Source organism: Gavialis gangeticus, unplaced genomic scaffold (assembly GCF_001723915.1).
Source record: "Gavialis gangeticus isolate Ggan-Ray unplaced genomic scaffold, GavGan_comp1, whole genome shotgun sequence".
Taxonomy (NCBI): domain Eukaryota; kingdom Metazoa; phylum Chordata; order Crocodylia; family Gavialidae; genus Gavialis; species Gavialis gangeticus.
The window spans coordinates 138,776,424-138,791,136 of record NW_017728992.1 but is presented as its reverse complement, the minus strand read 5'-3'; the positions used below and the strand labels follow the sequence as shown (position 1 = coordinate 138,791,136).

Here is a 14,713-nt window from a genome sequence, read left to right as displayed (position 1 = left end):
GGGTGGGGTTGTGAGAGAACCTGAGATATTGGAGAACTTCAAATTTGGGCGGCACATCTGTGGGAAGTGGACACAACTTAATAGATCAGGAGCCTGGTAGTGCAGATCAGAGATAATCCTTCCCTGGAGTGGTGCAACTTTGAGCTGCATAACAAGAGCTTAAAAACACTTTAAGGTGTTAATGTGTGGACAACCCAGGGGTTAGGAGCTCCAGGAGCTGCTCAGAATTACAGTGTAACAAGGCCCCAAGGAACAGCATTCAACTACTTTAACCATGACCTCCATTTTTATTTCCTGAAGTCCCCTGCCTCATAATAATGTACTTCCCAATACCTCCAAAAAGATAAGGTAGGGGTACAAGAGACAACAGAACACTGCACAGCAGTATCACAGCTATTGGGGATGGGGGTGAACAGGGCAACAGCCCCAGGCACTGACTCTGAGTGCAGCCCTACACCTAACAGCATATCTGGAGGAAGGAGTGAAAAATGGCAAACAGAGCATCAGTAGCAGCTCCCAGGAAGTACCCAAACCAATGCTGCTATAGCAGTGGCACTGACAGCAGTATCAGAGAGCCTAAGCAGGTAAGACTTCCCTTCCCCTCACCCCACCAGTCTACACTGGTTGGCCAGCCTCCCCTGCCCAGGTGCTGAATGAGCTTGCAACACCTCTGCTACACACAGCACTGATTCATCGCTAAACAGCTCCATTCTTTGCACTGAAATAGACAGTGGAAAAATCTTGCGTGTCCATAAATACCCGAGGGCTGAATTAAAGTTGTACAGCCAAGGATCAAGGCATTCAGGTTGGTATTAGTGAAGTGTAATAGTTTTAAATTTGGAGTTTTAGACAGTGGACTACCCTAACTGATTCATAAACATTATGATTATTACAAAAAATCTATACTTCACTAGAAAGAAAGAAAAAAAGCGAAAGAGAAGATTTGAGACATGACTGCATGTGGCTAGCCATTCCACTTCTGTTACAGCTTTTTTTCCCCAAATGAAACAAAACATTTTGACCAGTGTACCATAAAGTACTTTGTGGCAACTTTTAGCCTGAAATCATGACATGATTTAAATAGACTTTATGAAGTACTGCCACAAACACCTTTAGCCTTTTATGTGCAAATCGTTGGTTTAAGGAAACCCTTTTCAAAAGGGTTCAGTGTTGCCCTAGCTCCTATTGACTTGATACAAGAGAAGTTAGGTCAATGCTGAGCGCTTCTGAGAATCACACCCATAAGACATATTTGCACAGAAGTTAACAGAAAGGCAGAAATTGGACATGGCAGTTTTTACCAACATAAAAATAGATCAAATGCATAATGCCATACAAATCTATACTGGTCCAGTCCTCCACACACTTAACAACTTACCTTTTATAGACCTGACTTCAGTTTAGGTATACAAAGATAAATATGCATTCTACCCTTTGCAGGTTTGGGTATTGTAATCAATAGCAAAACCAGGGGTGGCCAATTTAGAAAGAGCAAAAAATGGTGATAACCACTGGTCTGGCCACAACTGGTGCCCCAACTGCTACCACTGCCCAGATCACAGAAATTGCTTGTTATACCTCTGATTATAACAGTCACAAGTCCTTATTATTATGTGTGATGAAGTGATATTACAGCTGTGATGGCCTGGGAAATATACAAGAGGCAAGAGTTCTTGTGGGTGGTCTTTTATTAGACCAACTGCTTGGTTGGAATAGATTTAAACAAGCTTCCAGATATCACAATATCAAGGAAGGCTATCTATCCCAACTATGCTGCTGGTCCAATAAAAGAGATCACTTACAAAAATTCTTGCCTCTTGCATATTAATATGGACATTTATCACAGGAGCCAGAGGAGTATGGGCACTTCCATTTTAAAGAAGTAAGATTTTTGTTTACTACGTATTCTAACAAATTCTCTTTTTAACCTCATATAAACTTTTCAGTTAAAAAATGTTTCTGTTCCTTTATAGAGGGGGGAAAAACCTACCTCAAACCTATTTTTAAGCACAGAGAAGGGAAATACAGCCTTATTCATATAAAATGTCTAAAAATATGCATTTTTTCTTGAAAAAATTAAGGACAATTAACCAGATCATATTTAGAACTCAATCCCAAGTGAACACAATCCCAAGTTAATATTAACTTGTAGAAAGATAACTGTATTTTTATATCCTTGTAATACTGATAGCCTTACAATACATTATGGAAAAAGCATTACCTATAAAAGTAATTGCATCAGAATTAATGCATTAAAATAGTACTGCTTGCTAGCAGCACCTATTGCCTGAATGCTGTACCTTAAAATAGAATGTTTTAAAAAAAACCCTTCATATACAGGTTTTCCTCACTTTATGCTGTACATGCATTCCTAGAAAACGGTGCATCATAACTCGAATTTGCATAAAGGAAACCCACTTACAGTGTAACAAATAGGGATATGTTCCAAGACCTCAACTGTACTGACCTCCAGACCCATTTCTACCACTTTTACAAGACAATTTTGGTACTTACCAACAGCTGACAGTACACACAAGCATCCAGCACTATCATAATGGGGATGGCAACTACAAAAACATGTCACAGACAATAAGTGAGGAGCACAGATCCACACTATGTTTTGGTGCGCATCACTCCCACAATGCACCGCACAAAGCAGCTGACTGCAGGCTTCCACTACACCTATCACATAAGAGTAAATTTACCTCACATATAACAAACTTTTGGTATAAAAAGGGTCATCGCATAAAAGCAAATTTGCACAAACAAAACCCGCATAAAGCGAGGGAAACCTGTACCATTCAATTTATAATACATGGCTGAGACTGCAGAAAGGTCCATTCAACATAACAAACAATATCAGTAGGATGAGAAGGAGAAAAAGTCTAGGAGGAATATGTTTCATGACATGGAGTTGAAGGGAAGGAGGAAAAGGAAAAAAACAATTCCTCACACCTCAGCTATACCACATAGGACAGGGAGCAGCAATTGGCTAAGTGTTCTAAAAGAGTAGACCTTTAATTTCCCAGCTACTCCTTTCCTTCAAAGAAATGTAAGGTCATAACTAAATAAAAAGAAAAGAAAAACCGCCTCCAAAAATATTTACGAGTAACAAATACTGTATTTACTCAAATACAAGATGGTTTGTTTCCCCAATCAGCATAGGGAAAGCACCCCTCGTCTTACATTCACATACAAGGAAACCTCATTAAATACATTGTGTATCACTGAACTACTGCCAGAAGTAGCATGTGTTCAGTAACGGAAGCCAACTATGAAGCTGATTAAAAGCAGCCAACACTGAGTAGGACTATAAAACACATGACCCATATTGGGCAAACATACTGACAGAAAGCTACCACAGAGATAGGTTAATGCACCCATCTGAATAAGATATATGATAGTGCCCATTGTGCACAGTCCTCAAGTCACAGCAAGCTACTACATCGAATACATTTCAATTTCCTCTTCACTCCCACAGCTGAGCTGAAACTTTCTTTCCTATTTCCAAAGATTTCTGCTTTTCCAACAGCCTTAAATATCTGCAAACATCACCAAACAGAGCCCCCAACATTTCACCAAAAATCCCACTGTTGTCCCCTCTCTCTGTCTATAATTAGTGTAGCCCCACCCTTCATGAGGTGAAACCAGACTAGGTTTCCCTGTGCCTCGTCTGCATATAAATTTTTGAAAGATTCCAGGACTTGTGACAAGAACACCTGGTCCCAGTCATGAGTGGGGGGCAAATTAGCACCTTTATGGGTGCTTTATGGAGGGGTACCTGGAGTAGACACAGGCACACATACTGAGCAATGCTGATCTGTGGGGTCACGACTTGAAACACCGTTGACTCTGCTGGGGCCCAGGCCAATGAGCTATTTGGTATATCATGGCCTTTTTGGTTTTCGACAAACATCATACATAGTTTGCATTATGCTAATATAATAAAATCTTAAGTCTGTCTGTCTGCCAGCCCGTAACACTTTATTCGTGCTCTGATTGGCTGACAAACAGACAATCAGAGTGCGAACAAGCATTTGAACAGGAGCTGGCAGCCGGTGGAGCACTACCATGATGGTGAGGACGCAAGGGACAGAGGGGGGTGGGCAAGGCCAGCACAGGTGGCCATGCCCTGCTCCCTGCAGGTCGCAACAATAAAGTGGAGCTGGCCTTGCCCCCCCTTTACTCCTTGCAGGTGACAGCAGCAGTGGTGCAGGCAGGAGCAGGGTCCAGACACCATGGGGGGGCGCGAGGCAAAGGCTCTGGCCTGGGCCTGCCCCTCCCCCCTTGTCATCAGCGCCTGCAGGGCCTGACGCAGGAAGATGCAGCGGCAGTTGGGGGGAGCAGTGGGCCCAATGCGGCTTGGGGGAATTGTGGGCATGCCACAGTGGCACGAGGACGGAAGCAGTGGGCCTGGGCCCCATGCAGGTGGGGGGGAAGGAGGACTGAGCCCGAGCCATGGGAAAAGCTGGCCCACTGTCACAGGGGGAGCAGTGGGCCTGGGCTGGCTTAGCAGTGGGGGGGGGAATGGGAGGAGCAGGCTCGGAACTGATGGGGGGGATGGGGGGGGAGGAGTGGGTCCAGGTCGGAGGAGGGGGGTAATAGGCTTGCTCCTCCCCTCCCGCTGTACCCCCCCCACTGCCACAGCAGCCCGACTTCCCCCCCGCTCAGGCTCAGACTTCCTCCCCACCTTGGGCCTGGGTCCACTCCTCCCCTACCCCTCCATCAGCTCTGAGTCTGCTCCTCCCATTCCCCTACCGCGGACGTTGGGTTGGCCCAAGCCTGCTGCTTCGCCCACCATGGTGAGCCAGCTTCTCCCCATCCTTGGGTGCAGTCCTCCCTTACATCAGGCCTGGGCCCACTTCTCCCCTCCCCGCACTGCTTCGGCAGGGAGGAGGGGAGTGGGCCCAGACCCAAAGCAGCAGGAGGCAAAGGGGGAGTGGGCCTGGATGGTGGGGAGGGGGCATAGGGCTCCATCCCCACACACTCCCCCTGTCATTCCTGATGGGCAGTTGGCTAGTATATAAGTAAGTACAAAAGTCCTGCTTAAAACTGTGTTTATGAAGTACCTGTGCTAAAACTTTTCAGCAGCATCAGTTCTGGATGAACTAAGTCTATGTGCATCTTTTGCAATTTGCTGATGTGACAGGATATCTGGTAATGATTTGGCCCAGGGGTTTTGAAAGGGTAACCCTAAAAGAGCAGAATCTGGGGGGAGGGGAATGGGTTGCAGGAGGGAAAATTTGGGGGACAGAGGGCAAGGGAGCTGCCTGATCCCCCAGATTTATTTTCTTTGCTGTACCAGTGGGAGGGGGACAAATTCAAAGCAAACCTCCAATAATTAGATTCTATACCTGGAAAATTATAACAAATTTATGAATGTGCTCAATATAGTATCAAATTTTGGGGGAGATCATCTCATATTTGAGTCAATGCAGTTATATATAGTGTATAACATCTTTGTGGCTCATTTGTATCACATCTCATATTGAATATGTAGCATCTTGGAACTAACCTGTGACTGATTCCCATGCTCAGCTGAACATAGGCACCTGGTATGAGACAGCCCCAGGGTCTGGATCTCCTAGCCATCTCCCACCTAATCAGTGGGACTGAATAGAGGGAAGCCTTGGGTCCTGGATCTGGCACCCTCATCCAATCTCTTGAAAAACAAGGAGAGGGCACCAGGAGCTCAGCATCAGGAAGCATCTCCCTGATACAGGGCTCACTCCTCCCTGGCTGTTTAAAGAGCACCCACAGAAGTGTCACCCAGGGAGCCGGGAGCTTCGTTTCGCAGCTTCAGGTGCCACCTAATGGTCTGGGAGGTGGGCAGCTGAGGAGCCAAAAACTCCTAGTTCTCCTGCTGCCTCTGACCCACAGTGTGGGCCTCAGGAGCTTTAAACAGTGTTGCTGAAGCTTCTTCACTGGGTACTTTAAAACTCATACCCAGTGACTCTGGCCAGGCTGCCCAGTGCAGGGGATCCTAAGCTCCTAGCAGGGTTTAAGGTCTCTAGCAAGGAAGCTCTTTGGCTCCTTCCTCCTCAGGAGCCTCTGTTCTCCCACACCTGGCAGCCCACCCACAGCTGTGGGGCATAGGGGTTTAACAATCAGCTGATTATCAGCCCAACCAGGACAGCCCCAGCCTTGAACTAGATCTGGGACTGGCCCAGCTGGGGCCAAAACTGAGCTGATTGTCAGTACCAGCCCCTGGACAGCACTGGGGACTTAAGCCAGCCCCAGAACAGTCCAAGACTGGGGCTGACAATCAGCTGATTACTGGCTCTGGCCTCCACAACTAGCTGATAGCCAGCCAAGCCCCAGGTGGCACCAGAGCTGGTTCAAGTCCCCACTCTGGGGTTCTGCAGGGGGGCAGCTGACAATCAGCTGAATGTTGGCTGGGCTGGACCTGAGGACACTCCTCTTTCAATATGCTGGTACAGGGTGTTGCCCATGATTAGGATCCTGGACTCCTCCTGCACTGGCAAGTATGGTGTGATTAGGATCTGATCCTTGACTTCACAAATACTCATTTTGCCTTGCACATGTGGCATGGCAGGAGGCACCATAGTTAGGATCAGGGATCAGCTCCCACAGTACCATTAAATGAACATGTCCCAGGGGCCTAAATATAACAAAACCACTTCAACTTTAGGCCTGTTTTACTCAGGGTCCAAGTTGAGGGAATTTAGCTCACTCATTTTTTAGTTTAAGTTTCTGATTTGGGGTCATGCACACACAATACTTATAACATAAGAGCTGCTGCCTGGTCCTTAGCAGCAGCCACCCCCACCCATTTTGAAGCTGCTTGTACCTATCCTCAGGAAAACTTGCAGTTACAAAAACATTAAACTGCTGGTGCATGGCTGCAGATCAAATTCAAGCAGAGCCAATTTCATGTAGCTCGGAAGTTAGGTTGGCTTCCTTCCTGATGGTCAACCAGGACAAAGAATGCAAAATAACCTTTTTGGAGCCAGCCTTTACTCAATAAACACTGAAGTCAATGAGGCTGCTCATGGGAGTAAAATTACCTACACATATCAGTCCTTGAAGGATGGAAGCCTTAACCTGATGTCATAGAAACATGTGCAGCTCTCATACTTGTATCACAAGTCTCTCTTCAGTGTTTTCTTCCAACTTCAGTTCCTGAGTTATGTGAAAATCTGAGCTTTCATTTAAGAAACAAATAAAGTTTCTAGCCCTGATAGTTCTGAAGAAAGAAATGGAAAAATATGATCTCTAATGACACCTATACTTGAGCAGTAAGGCTGCTCCAAAGTGCTGTAATTACAGCGCATCGGAGCAGACTTGGTTAATGAAGGCTGCTGGGAGCATGGTAATTATTGTGCTCAAGCAAACTCCAGCATTTTGTGTATCAGCATCCCCACAGTGAAAAATGGCAATGGGGATGCTTTAACTAAAGCTTGTTCAATGCCACTCAGTGCGAGGACACTCATGCATGAAACACTCTAGGTGCTTTAATTAGCGTGACCCTTGGAGCCATTGTAATTAAAGCACCCCTGTCCCCCCCACTCCTGGAGCACATGTATAAACACCCTAAATGCCCCAAAACCAGAAGATATAAAATAAACTCCAAATTTACCATTTAAAAAAAAATCATGGGTTCTAGGTCATTTTCATGATTTCAGGGGGCTTGAATGCCACACCAGGTGCTCAAACTAAAATAATAAGGTTGGCTTGACACTGTTTTCAGAGAACTGCAAATGTTGGAAAAATGTTTTTATTGGTGGCCTCCACCTACATGTTCTCCCTCTAGTTATGAACATCTGAGGAAAGTAGTAGAGAAATTAAAAAGTGAAATTTTACATTTAAGTTAATACAAAACTAGAAAAATTGAGGCAAGGAAATCCTTTTGTTGGAGCACTGTTTTCTCCTTAAATGAATTATAGATCAAAAGTGCAGAAGACATTGTTTGATAATTATATTGAGATTATTATGGTGCTGAAATCAGCACTTAGCTTGGTTCCCTAAAACCTTCCCCAATCCTGTCTAAGCAAAATTTCAGTTCAAATAATTCTCCAGCACTTAATATGTATTCTCCTGGCCTCCTAAACCATAACATAGCAATGCAGAGTATTATATCTGTACAGAATAATTTGGATCCCCACTATTTCATTTAACATTTGCTGAACCTTTTTATTGTTTCCTCATCTAACCTAATTTGCCTAAATCCCAAAATTGATATTCCACCTACTGTTTGTTTAATCTTATATGAAAATGGATAACAACAACAAAAAAAGTACAGTAAAGTTAATAAAGGCTTGAACTGCTGGCATATATTATTCTTTTCAGTGTGAATATTTTATTTTTTCAGTTCTAGAGCTTTAGAAATTTTCTTTGTTAGGGGAGAATTTAATAAGACAAATAATCAGTCATGAAGAATGAAGCAGAAGTTTGCTAATGACTGCTGGGTCCAAATGATGCATTGTACACGGAGGAAGACAATGGTGTCCTCCAATACAGACTTACAGCAAACTAACATGAAACACACCATAGAAGTTCCAAACTCTTATAATGAACTTTGAGACTAAGGACCAGATCTTTAGTTTGTTTTTTACTGCTCCAGTCACACACAGCAGCCTAAAAGCCAGTTCAACAGGTTACATAGGAAGGCTTCTGGATTAAGGAGCTACTCAGTGGTATAGGCCAGGTACAGGCATTACACATAAACTGGTATAAGTTATTGGAAACCAGTCTAAACCCATAACTGAACAAAAGGTGGGGGCAAATAGACTAGTTTAAAAATGGTAGATCCTCATCTAAGATAAACCTGGACTGATGTGGTATCAGACTTCTGTCACATCTGACTCTGAAGTAGGAGAGCTAAGCCTGGCTCTGCAGTGTGCAGATTCCTCCTCAACCTCTCCCTGCCAGATGGGAGAGGGAAGAGGGCAGGGAAGGAGGAATCTGCCCATTGCAGAGCTAGGCTTCCTGCATATCTCCTCCCTGCAGTGCAGGACAGGAGCAGCTCTGGAGCTTCCCCTGTAACTAGTACAGCAGGGAAAGCAACAACCTTTCATCACAATACAACATGATTTAATATAAGACATCCAAGGGGACTGATCCATCCTTATCTGGTGTGCATAGAAACATTTTATAAAGGTAGAAAAATAGTGAGCTACCGAAAGTCCTTCCCCCCCACCCAAGGCAGATGACAGGGGGTTAGAAGCATGTGCTCAGCAACCAATCAGACGTGGCCCACCACTCAGCTACTTTTGGCTGCCTTTAATAGTCTCTAGCATGCTGGGAGATGTGGAAGAACATCCCCAACCTGCTGGCCTCAGCCAGTGCATGCTCCCCCATCCCCCTCCAAGTGCAAACTTATGTTCTGTTTGCTCCTGAAATAACCTAGTCTGCTTAGAGAAACCCACAAAAGTTAATTCAAATCCATCTAGGGCTTTTTGAATGTCTGTACCTACCCTTAAAGTCAACATGGTTGGCTCATTGTACCCTACCCTCAGTAGGGGTAAATGGCTAGAGAACTGGATGTGCTATTGCTAGGGGCTGGAGACAAGTAATTTAGAACAATCTCAAGTCTGCCCTAAATTATGCCAGGATCTGAATCAGCTTTTGTGTACTGCTAGAGCATAGAACGTCGTGTGGTTTAGCATCCCCTTATTCTGCCCAGAGTAGAACTATGGTGTTTCTGAACATCAGGTTGTCAGAATATGCTGTAAACAATATGTTGTATATTAGTTAATAACGGAAGAATATTTTACTAAAAAGACTCACAAAAAAGAAGAAAATAGTAATGCTGTCTTGTGTACAGAGTGTGTGTGGGAGGGTGGAGATAAAAGGAGAAACCCCTTTTTTATCAGTTGGTTGTGCTGCATATACTACAGGTGCATGTACTACTATTTTCACCTACTGGTTCTAAGGGAGACATTCTCAAGTCAAACACATTCCCTTGGCAGCCACAGAACTACCAGGAGTTTGGCTTCCATCACCAAATCTGTGCCAAAGTTCATTAATCTTATTGTTCTACCTATATTTGTAGTCTTCAGTTTTAACATTCATATTGTCAGAAGTAGATTTTTATGGCTTCCGAAACCTTGGGCGAACCCAACAAGATTCCTCCCAAAAAATAAAAAGAAATAGACTGTAAATGTTTGGCCATAGAAGGGCTCTTATCTCTCAGTGAATGTCAAGGCCACCTTCGTATCTGCATGTATAAGTGACCAGCTTTATGGTCTCTATAGTGCCCTGCTCACACATGCAGTAAGCAGAATTGAGGGATATTGGTAACAGCATGGGTGAAGGAATAAAGACATCCTCCTTCCCAAATTTGAGCTTGCAAGTGTTTAATGGCCTTTGTATTAATAAAGCGGAGGCCATCTTTATTACTGTGAATTACTGTGAACAATGCCTTCCTTCTGGTCTGCTGATAGCAAGTGGAGAGTTTTTTGTTTTGTTTTATTTTGTTTTGTTTGTTAAGTGGATTTGCAAGCATCTCTGAAAAGGAACTCTATCAATATTATTCTCAAGACATTTAGATTCAACTGCAAATACACTGAAAGGAGGTCATATTTTTCACTTGACAGTCTTGACTGTATCCTTTAAATGCTGTGCTGCTGTTTGGGAAGAGCCATATGAACTCACTTCTACATAAATAACCAATTGGATCCCATTTATGAAGGCCTGAATTGAAAATCAAGCCTTCAAGTTCTACCCCGCCTAATAAGTGACCAGTGGGACTGCATTATTTCATTCTTCCTCACAAACTATTCCTTCCTTCCTCCCTCCTTGTGTCCAGGTATTCAGCAGAATTCCCAGATTCATTAGAATCTGACATGGCTTCTACTATGGCCTCAAACCTGAAATGCCTTGACTAGTCAACCATGCATCTTAGCGCCTCCACCACACCAGCCCCCTCACAGACCGTTATTCATATTTTAAGAAAATAGTAATCTTTTTTAGCTTTACCATGATTTTTCTATCTTGACACTTCTGTGCCACTTCAAGAAAACTGCCTTTTGAAATATTCTGCACAAGTCTAAGAAACTCAGCTTCTACTAGAAACCATATTCTCTCACTAGAAAGTACTTGACCTCTGCATTATTTTTTCCAAGTCAGCTTGTTATGACTAATGAATCAGAGGGAGGATTTTTCCCCCTTACATTTTCTTCAGTCCACTCAGTTCTTGCAAAGCACAAAGGTAAACAAAATCTACTCCGTTAAATAATATTCTATGTTCTAAATAATACTTGTTCACATTACAGTCAATAATATTGTTATTGAGATATTATATGCTGCCAGCATTCCTGTTTAGAGAATTATGTTGGAAGGATCTTCTGCTTCTGAATTGTCCTGATAGCATTTGAGGTCCATTTTTTTGTTAAAAAAATCCCAACAATATGGGTTTGTCAGCAAATATATCTACAAGACTTAAGAGGTCCTGTGGAATCAGACTGCATGGAGTGCAACTGAATAATGAAAAACCGCACAACATGTATTTTCCCCCAATGGTGAATAATATGTCAGAGAGAAAAACACATTAGCTCAGCCACTATATATCTATAATGCATTTATTTCACTGGAATTTTTATGAAAACTAAACATACAGATCTGGTTACTGTAACTTAACCAGCTCAATGAAATAAAGGGAGAGAGACCAATGGCAGAAGATTTTATGTTTTTGAAGTGAGTAGGATAGAATTATTTGATTCACAGTTACACCTAATATGGCTGAGTAACATAAACACTAATATCCTGTTTCTTACTCCAGACAGCAAATCCTGTATTGCTTAAATTTAGTTCAATGTGAAAGAAAGCTGCTTTACAGTAGGCAAAAATGTTTATTAAATATTCTTATAAGATCACTGAAAATAGTAAGCGCTAGTTCTTTTCCACACAGTCTTGAAGAACTCAGTGTTCTGCTAACATTTCTAGAACAAAATACAACTAATTGCAAGTTTTAAAGTTTTATAAGCAAGTTTCACCTAAGGTATCCCACACTGAAATTCCAGGCCTGTGTGTCATGCCCTGAAACATCTGCAGCAGAATATAGCATTCTTGATAAATGAGATAAGTAAAAACATGTTTGTCATTAATATTTTAAAAGTATATCTCTTCACTTACACACTTAAAATAATATGACAATTTTCTCAATGAAGAAATCAAATATACAGCTGAGAATTTTATGCCACATTCAGATACAACTTGACTACTCTATTCCTTTTAAAAGACAATAAAGTAGTTCAGATATATAAAACTATAGAATATCAGAGCCTACCAATATCTTGTTAAAAACACCTACACCACATATCTGTATTTCCTTATAGATGTCATTAATGAAGATGAAATGGTATTTTTTTATTTTATGAGCTGCAGACCACTATTTTTTCAATTGTATACATTTGAGGTAAATTTGTGTACCAGAGCATGAGGAAAGCTAAATACCTAGAATATGCATTGCAACATTTTTGATGAAAAATGAATGTGAATAGTATTATTACTCTCACCATGTTTTCTTTGTGTTTCTCCAAAATCCCATGAACAATTAAAGTGAAAAAACCATTCAAGTTAACAGAACTGCATCTTTTCTGTTATTTTAGAATATATTTAGGTATGGTGTGTTCGTAACTTTCGTTTTTTTGATTGGTTCCAGTAATCCACAAGTCCTCAAAATAACTCTCCATCTTTTTTTAAGTAGTTTAATCAGAATGAGAATCTGAACTACAAGTTTATCCAAACCAGTCTCAGTTTAGTGCTTTGGTTTCTGCTGTGCCAAACCACTTCTGGTGTTTCAGGCAAGGCAATGACAGCATACCTTCTTGTTATTATTTATGCATGGAAAGCCAAACCAAATGCTTGGGCGGATCCCTGAAGACATGAAGTAGGTAGTTTTTTCCATCCACAGGACCCCATTTACATTTAAACGAACTTGCTCCTTGTGAAAGATTGACTCCAACAAAGAATACCACATGACCACAGACATTGAAATTAAATCACAATCACGAGTTTAGAAGCCACCAACATACTGCTAAAAACAACCTCCAACATGTATCTGTATTGACTTATATACATCAGGAACAGAGAGAAAATGTTCCATTTTATTTTATGAGATGCATCCTACTAAATTGTCTTAATCCACATACACAGTAAGCGGTTCCTTCCAAACTAAAGTAAAATATGTAACAAATAAAACTACCTCTGCAATGACTGGATTCTTCATCAAGACTAGGAAAATTGTCATGTGCAAGTCTAAGCTTTTAAATGGATGATTTCTTCTAGCTGATGCTAGAGTGGCACTGAGTTGACAAATGTGGGAAAGTCCTCAGCTGCGAGATGGGGGCTTAGGTTGTGGGCTCTTGGTCAATTGAAAGGTTGCATTAAATGTAAATTATAGGACTGTTACTTAGATATATACCCTTCTCAACCAGGTGAAAGGCAAACAGCGCCCTGCACTAATTCACAGATGAACTGGTGATAGGCTTGCTAGCAAAAGCAGGCAGGCAGCAGGCAATTATAATCCTCATCTTTGAAGGAAGGAAGGAAAGGTATTTTTATATAAAGCCATATTAAATTTCCTTTTTTAAGTGCCTCTATGTATTTCTCTTTTCAATTTATATGAAAAGGCATTAGGCAAAAGTCTACAACAGAACTGGCAGTAAATATCACAGCAACAATTGCTCTTTTATTAAATATTTATTGAAATAAATTCCTGCGCTTTCTCATTTTTCTTCTTCTGCTTCCAATATTTATTTACAGCTGATTATTAACATCTGCCAGTATAACAGTTTCATCTGTACAGAAGCCGAAGGGTAAAAAAGTCACACCCCCCTTTTAACATGACCTGTAGTTAGACAGAAAACAGTTTTCCCAGTCACCGCTTGGCTTCCTGTCTGTGACCTCTGAAAAGCATTGGAGGCCAGGGTTAATGGCCTTTCCAATCTCTGTGATAAGAATTCATTTTGTTCTATTACCAGCAGTTATCTCAGGAGCCTGCTGCATCACTTCAGCAGGGTTCAATCAATGAGAGGACCTAATGAAGTAACCAGCTGTAGCTCTATTTCCCTGGTCAACTCTATCAGACAAATAAGATCTATCAGTCACATCTTAAGGCCGATCCTAGAAACAGCATCTTCACATGCCGAACCCGTATGCATATGAACTAATGATACCTGGCCATTTCTTTTTAATCTTTCCTTTTGATATGCCTTTTCTAACACAGAAAATGGAATGAAATGGGCTTTGAGATGTTGCATTAAACAGACAATAATGCAGGATTAAAGAGGCGAAGATTTGCAGAACAGCAGATAGAGTTTGTATTAATAGCAAAAATAGTGCAAATTATAGTACATCACTGATTCTTTGCTTTACAACCCTACAACATTTATTTGGCTCTTTATGCTGGTATTTTAGAACTCTCAAGAAAGAAAAAAATAATTATATTTATTATTTTCAGCCTTAAGTATCATATATAGTTTTAATTATAGGATTTGGTTTTTTGGCTTATCATTTAAGAAGAAAATATAATTATGGTGATATTTTTATTTTTCAGGCATATGCCAGTCAACATAATTGTAGACCTCAATTTTGTTTCACTCCATACTTAGGTGACTTCATGGAAAATAGGTAAATTGTGACAAAACAATATGTATACATTTCTGATTTGATAGAATTAATTGGATCCTCCTATAATTTGAAGGAATTATGTCCTTCTTATAAACACAAACCTCTTCTTACTTTCTGT

General features: G+C 41.5%; 1 protein-coding gene and 1 long non-coding RNA gene across 2 annotated transcripts in view; one reads left to right on the top strand and one right to left on the bottom strand.

Moving 5' to 3' along the window:
• ZFHX4 (zinc finger homeobox 4) overlaps positions 1–14,713 on the bottom strand; it is a 211,127-nt gene that overhangs the window by 55,878 nt on the left and 140,536 nt on the right. The gene's annotated exons all lie outside the window — the stretch shown is intronic.
• Positions 1–14,713, top strand: part of LOC109304973 — a 23,669-nt gene that overhangs the window by 314 nt on the left and 8,642 nt on the right. The window contains exon 2 of the long non-coding RNA XR_002099520.1: positions 14,522–14,595. This is a non-coding gene — a long non-coding RNA (uncharacterized LOC109304973). The remainder of the gene's footprint in view (positions 1–14,521; positions 14,596–14,713) is intronic.